The sequence below is a fragment of the Phocoena phocoena genome, chromosome 19, assembly GCF_963924675.1.
Source record: "Phocoena phocoena chromosome 19, mPhoPho1.1, whole genome shotgun sequence".
In the NCBI taxonomy this organism is placed as follows: domain Eukaryota; kingdom Metazoa; phylum Chordata; class Mammalia; order Artiodactyla; family Phocoenidae; genus Phocoena; species Phocoena phocoena.
The window spans coordinates 14,084,065-14,091,364 of NC_089237.1; positions in this window are offsets into that span (position 1 = coordinate 14,084,065).

Sequence of the window (7,300 nt, forward strand, 5' to 3'; positions counted from 1 at the left end):
ATCAGTCAGTTCATTAGAGGTGGCAAAATGGTGATATTCTGATTCCATCCTCCTTCTTTATTTATTAGCTAGAATACTTATATAAAAGAAAATATCTCATCTGCTGTTTGCTTAGAGGTATGGGAAAGGTGGGAGAAATGCTAGATTTGTCCTCTTTAAAGTTACTCTTTTTCATGCACAAATTGTTCTGTCTTTGGCCAGTAGGAGCCTCTTCATGTTGGCCTCAAGTCCTTTTGGCACAACTTTTGTAGTCTTTGATAGCTTCCTTGGTATCTAATATGTAATATAGAGATTGTATAGTTTAGAGTTTCTCCAAGGAGCCCTGGTTCATTTTACTGGAAAACTGTTTGGAGACTATACTCTGGGTGCCATCACGAACTCACCAATAATTGCAATTCAAATTCAGGACTGGTGTGTGTGTGTGTGGATTAGCTTTATTGAGATATGATTTACATACGGTAAATTTACCTATTTTAAATGTACAGATTATGAGTTCTGACAAATGTGTAACCACTACCACAATGATAATATAGAACATTTCCATCACCCCCCAAAAGTCCCCTCATGCCCCTTTAGGACTTAAGAGTTTTTACTTTAACCTCTTCTATCACATATCTGTATCTCCTCCCACATCAAGAATCCCGGGGCTTCCCTGGTGGCGCAGTGGTTGAGAGTCCACCTGCCGATGCAGGGGACGCGGGTTTGTGCCCCAGTCCGGGAAGATCCCACATGCTGCGAAGCGGCTAGGCCTGTGAGCCATGGCCGCTGGGCCCGAGTGTCCAGAGCCTGGGCTCCGCAACGGGAAAGGCCACACCAGTGAGAGGCCCACGTACTGCAAAAAAAAAAAAAAGAATCCCAATTCTCAAGAATACTGAGGGTGATAAAATTAGAATGCCATGACACACAACTGCTCATTTGCTTTATCTCACCTTAATCACAGAACTCTCAGAACTGCAATGCCTGTATTCCCACCATATGTCTACTTAAAAGTTTAAATTTCATTTTTGCAGTTTGGGCTCCAATATTTCGTTTTAATATAACTGTGAGATTAAAATGTTTTTAAAAATTATTTTTCTGAAGAAAATCTCAGTCCTGCCCACAGGTACCTTTATTTAGGTACTTTGTCTTCTTAGGGGCCTCAGCCTCACAGGAAGATTGTATTCCTGGTCTCAGATCAGCTGACTGCACTAACTGCCAACATGGAATGTCTATACTGCAGTTGAGGTAAGTAATATTTATGGAGGATTATCCAGATCAGAAGTGTCTGACTGGAGTTACACATCAGAATCTCCTGTGGAGCTTTTAAAAATAAATATATTTGAGCCCTATCCCAGACAGACTTACTATTTCTCTTAACAGTGGGGCCCTCATAAGTATATTTTAAAATATTTACGGGTGGTTTCTGATGTTCACTCCTGTAGTAACCACTGTTAAATTTATCAGAGAGCTGCAAACCTGGATGGTATTATTTTGACAAAACTTCCCTCCAGCCCAATTGCATTTAATAAATTTTGTTTTATCAAATACTCTTCTTAGGTATTACACCACACCAATATGTACCGAAAGATGTTATTAGAAATAGTTCTATAAAACTCATTCTTCATTTAGCCATAAGAATGTTCTTGAGGGCATTTGTTTGCTATGTACACCACGTCTTCCTGTGAGGAAGCATGGGAGAAATTTCTCTCAGATTTAAATGTCAGGGGTAGTTGTGCTTCTCCTAAAGACTGGCCTGTTATTATATGTGTTGTATATCTGTTCATTTTGTTTATTCATAAAGGCTTTTTGAGCATCCAAGTACCAGGAACTCTAGGTGCTGGGGATGTAGTGGTGAACAAAACAAACAAGGCCCTTCTAGGGGTGGGGAGGCGGGGACAGACAATAAGCAAGTAGGTGCATGGGCAATTTCAGGTCATTTTGGGTAGCGATAGTGTTGTAAAATAGGACAGGATGGCATGCTAGATCATGCCTAGGGTAGTGTGCTTTACATAGGTGATCAGGGGAGCCTCTGAGGACTGGCCTTCCAGCTGAGACTGAATGATGTGAAGGAGCCAGCTGTGTGAACATCTGGGGCAGCACATTCTAGGCAGAAGGGAGTAGCAAGTGCTAAGGCCCTTAGGAGGAAAATGGTGTAGAGTGAGCAAGGAACATAAAGCAGGCCAGAACAGAGGGGAGAAGGGGAGAAGGTGAGGTCAGAGAGGTGGTCAGGGCCCATGTTGCTTAGAGCCATGGGGGCCACAGTAAGGACTCTGGAAGCCACTAGGGCAGGAGGGGGCACAGTTTGAGCAGAGAAGGGACATACTGTTATTTTGAAAAGATCACTGGAGAGTGGAATGTTAGAGGAGCTCTGACAATGCCCAGGTGATGGTGGCCAGGACAAGAGAGGTAGCAATGCCCTTCCTGGACCTGGCAAGAGGAGCCCCTGCCCTTTAGAGGGTCCTGCTCTGGCCCTTCGCCAGCTGTGCCTTCCCCCGCATTATGTCTGAGGGGCCAAGGAGATGTGCTTGGAGGTCATTGTAATCCTTAGGTGTCTAATTGTCCTAACCTATAAGTTTATGTACTACCCGAAATCTCAGTTACTGTCTCTGGTTGTGTGTAATAAAGGTCAAAGACAAGGCACTAGCTCATGTCCCTTCAGGGCAGTAAAGGAGAAAGAAGGATCTTCAGACATCACTGAACCACTGTTGATCATTCCTCTGGTTAAGTCTCCCCTTTACATCCTTCAGGAGAAGCAGCACTGAGAGAAGGCAGTCTCCTTAGGTTGTAATCCCCCAGCTCTGGGAGCAGAAGGGGCAGAAGGGACAAATGCTTGAGGGCAGCTGGTCAGAGCACACCTGTTTGCAGCTCTTCATCCCATCAAGGTTTTTGTGCTGCCCTGGTGTCACCTTGCAGATACAGCCTTTTCCTGGTTTCCTATTGGATTTTTGGCTTTTTTCTTAATTTGTGAGAGCTCATTATACATTGTAGAACTTCATACTTTATCAAAGACATGGATTCAAAATACCCCCCCATTCTTTTGACTTAGTTTAAGATTTTTAAATGTAATTTTTAAATGTTTCATCTAACTAAATTTAACAATCATTTATGTCTTCTGGATTGTGAGTCATACCTAGAAAAGCCTTTCCCTCTTAAAGATTATTATAAAATTCCTCCTGTTTTCTTTTAGCACTTCTGTGGCTTCATTTTTAGGTATTTTAATATTTGAGCTAGCTGAATTAATTTTGTTGCAAAGAATGAAGTGGAGTTCTAACTTATTAAATATGGTTCTCAAGTTTTTAAAGTGTATTGAATATTGCATCTTTTCCCCATTGACTTAAAATGCCATATTTTTCATATGCTAAACTCCCATATGTATTTAGATCTATATCTGGACTTTCTGTCCCATTACATTTACATATTTCTACTTCTCCAGCCATATACCCATACCACACTTTCAAAATCATGGTAACTTTATAATGTTTTCAGACCTCATAGACCTCTCTCTCTCACTCTGTGCCTCCCCCTGACACACACACACACACACACACACACACACACACACACTTACATTTTCTTCTTGAATCCTACACCCTTCCTCTGTATTCAGTTTCCTTCTTCATCGAGTACACTGTATAGTTCTTTCAGTGTGAATGGGATTGGGAAACCTCCTTCTCAGTCTTTGTCTTAAAATGTCTTTATTTCCCCCTAAGTCTTGATTGATATTTTGGCTAGTGTGGTAGCTATTTTGATTGGTTCTCTTAAGCCACATCATAACCCTTCTTCTATTTGGTGGGGTCTGACACCTGAAAAATTACAGTTCCTTTGCTGCCAGGGCATGGCTGTGAATATCTTCTACCAATTAGATGCATGTACATGGGACCTGGAAAGTAGAAGGGAGGTGATGGTTTCCACTGAAAAGCAACTGTCTCCAGTGGCATAACTCCACACTCCATTGGGCTCCAGTTTCTGGGTGAGGCAGTTGTGGCAGAGGCAACAGCAGTAACAGCAGCAGTAGTTTTCTGGTCTCCAGACTGTAAGAAAAACCTACAGATAAATTGTTAAAATCAAAAAGAGAATTTAGCAAGGTTGCTGGATAGAAAGTCAACCAAAAAAAGTGATTGTGTTTCTATATATCCACAACATGAAATAAAAATACAATTTACCGGCCTTTCTCACCTTCTGAGATGGCCCACACTGTCTGGAGTGTGTCTCCCAAGGCCACTCTTGCCTTCTGAGATGGCCCACACTCTGTCTGTGGAGTGTGTTTCTCTATAAATAAGTCTACTTTTTACCTATCACTTTGTCTCTCACTAAATTCTTTCTGTGATGAGACATCAAGAACCTGAGCTTCATTAAGTCCTGAAACCAGGTGCTGACCCTTTATTCCCAACTTATAGCTAGACCAACTCCTGCTCATGGTCAGCACCACTGGGATGTCTTCTGTGCCATTTCTTTGCGAGAACTTTCTGGGCACTAACACCTGGTTGAGAGAATACCTTGGAGTGGATAGCATCTAAAATCATACAGAAACCCCCACCAGGTGGGAGAAGTTAACTCTATGCTGCCCACAAGCACGTAGACCCCAGACTGGTTTGAACCAGAAGGCTGATGATGCTAACTCCCACTTACCTCCCCACCAACCAATCAGAAGCATGTCCACCACCTGATCATGCCCTCCTCTTTGAACCATTACTGTAAAACTCCTCACTTCCCCCTCCAGATTGGGACACACAGGTTTGAGGGCATGAACCTGCTGTGGCCCCCTTTGCCTGGCAAAGCAATAAAGCTATTCTTTTCTACTTCACCCAAAAAAACAAAAACAAACAACAACAACAAAAACCAATTTACCATAGCATCAGAATATCAAGTACTTAGGACTAAATCTAACAAAAGATGTGCAAGCTGTTTATGCAGAAAATGATAAAATGCTATTGAGAGAATTGAAGAAGACATAAACAAATGGTGAGATATTTGTAGTTTGGAAAACTCAATACTGTAAAAATGTTAATTCTCCCCAAATTGATCTACAAATTCAATGCAATATCAATCAATCCCTATTATGTTCATTTTTTCTTTAAGAAAATAATAAGCTGAGTCTAAAATTTATACAGAACGCAAAAGGTCAAGAATAGCTAAGACATTCTTAAAAAGAACAAGGTGGGAAAATTGTTCTTGCAGTTATCAAGATGCATTTGAAAGCTGAGTATGACATTGACATGGAGAGATAAGCAGAGCAATGAAACAGAATCTAGAGTGCAGAAAGAAACCCCCATGTATATGGGCATTTGATTGGTGACAAAGGTGACAGTGAAGTTTAATGGGGAAAGGACAGTCTTTTCAGTAGACAGTGCTGGAACAACGGGGTATGTCCATGCGGGGGAGTGGAAACAAGTATGATGGCAATTTCACATCACAGAAACAATTCCAGGCGGATATAAACTGAAATATGAAAGTAAACTAAAAGAGCCTTTAGTAGATAGTAGTATATGGTAATGCTTGTATGACCTCAAGTTGAAAAAATTTTCATCTGGGCACACATCCACAAAAAAACACTAACCGTAAAGGACATGGCAGGACTTCCCTGGTGGCGCAGTGGTTACGAATCCACCTGCCAATGCAGGGGACACGGGTTCGAGCCCTGGTCTGGGAAGATCCCACATGCTGCGGAGCAACTAAGGCCATGCCCCACAACTACTGAGCCTGCGCTCTAGAGCCTGCAAGCCACAACTACTGAAGCCCAGGGGCCTAGAGCCCGTGCTCTGCAACAAGAGAAGCCACTGCAATGAGAAGCCCACACACCGCAACGAAGAGTAGCCCCCGCTCACCACAACTAGAGAAAGCCCACGCCCAGCAGCAACAAAGACCCAACGCAGCCAAAAATAAATAAATAAATTTTAAAAAAGAACCAAAGGGAAACTTCTAGACATGAAAAAAGTGTAACTATTGAAATGAAAACTCAATAGATCCTCTTCCTCTTCCTTTTCTTCTTCCCCTCCTAAACAATTCTTGCAAAAGCCATGGGGGTGGGGCTCAACATCTGCTCAGTGGGTAGGTACAGGCGGAAGCCACAGAAATTCAGAGTTGGGTGAGGAGGGAGTTGTGAGGATAAGTACACTTGACACTTACCTGCCCATGGCAGTTGTTATTATTGTCGTTATTATAGTTGTTACAAAGGAAATGTTGAGAGATGGCAGAGCAACCACCAGTCACATCCTCTGGGCCCCACCTCTGATTCCAGCTGCATCTGAGGCCTCACCCACTTTGTGCTGACAGCTTTCTTGCTTTAACTATACAATACATATCACTCCTTTTCTGCCCTGGGGCTTTCCAGTGCCCTGGGTGAGACGCCAATGGAAGTGCACTTGGAATGCCCACATGCACAGCCTAGAAGTGGGAGATGCATCACCTCCTGGGGCAGCCCTTAGTGGGGGATGGAAGCTGATGGGTAAATGCTTCTCACTATCAGTCCTCAAGTGGACAATTCTGAGAGACATTTTTTCACTCCGCAGATGGTTCCAGTGGGGTCAAGCGCCAGTTGCCCACAGCAATGCCCAGCTCAACCTTATACCTTGTTCTGGCTTTTCCTCCAGTCCCTCACGCCTGTTCCCTAGTGTCCCTTCTGTTCCACACAAGGCCTTTTCTCAGGCTCTGCTTTCCAGGCTAGCTCAGGATAAGACTATCAGAAGGCCCTAGAAAGCAGCCCTGGGAAACGGAATTCCTCCCAGGATGAATGGCAATAAGGACTCTGTTGCCGGTGGTAAGGGGAGTGGAGATAATCCTTACATGCCATAGCTTCACAATTTCTAAGACTTTCCCCTGCAGTGGGGAAGGGAGCAGAGGTAGATAATGAAGCACTAGGTTATGCAATAGTTCTAGCACTTGAAAGGCATGAGGCAATAGTAATTATATGGATTGTGGAGTTGGTTGGCTTCTACTAACTGCTTTAGAAGCTTTGCAAGAGAAAATGAGAGGCTGCCAATTCAGGGCATGCTGTGAAACCCAGGGGCATTCTGGACTTCAAGACCTCAAAAGGTCTTCATAGGGGACTTCCCTGGTGGTCCAGTGGGTAAGACTCCACACTCCCAATGCAGGGGGCCTGGGTTCGATCCCTGGTTGGGGAACTAGATCCTGCATGCATGCCACAATGAAGAAGCAACTAAGACCCAGTGCAGCCTGCATACATACATACATAAAAAAATAAGGTCTTAATAGGATCAAATCCAGTTACTGGTATGCTCATTAATTTGCTAGCCCCTCCCCACCCCTTTCCTTCTCTATTTCACTCTCCCTGGGCCCTCATATAAACAACCTGCACCAAGTC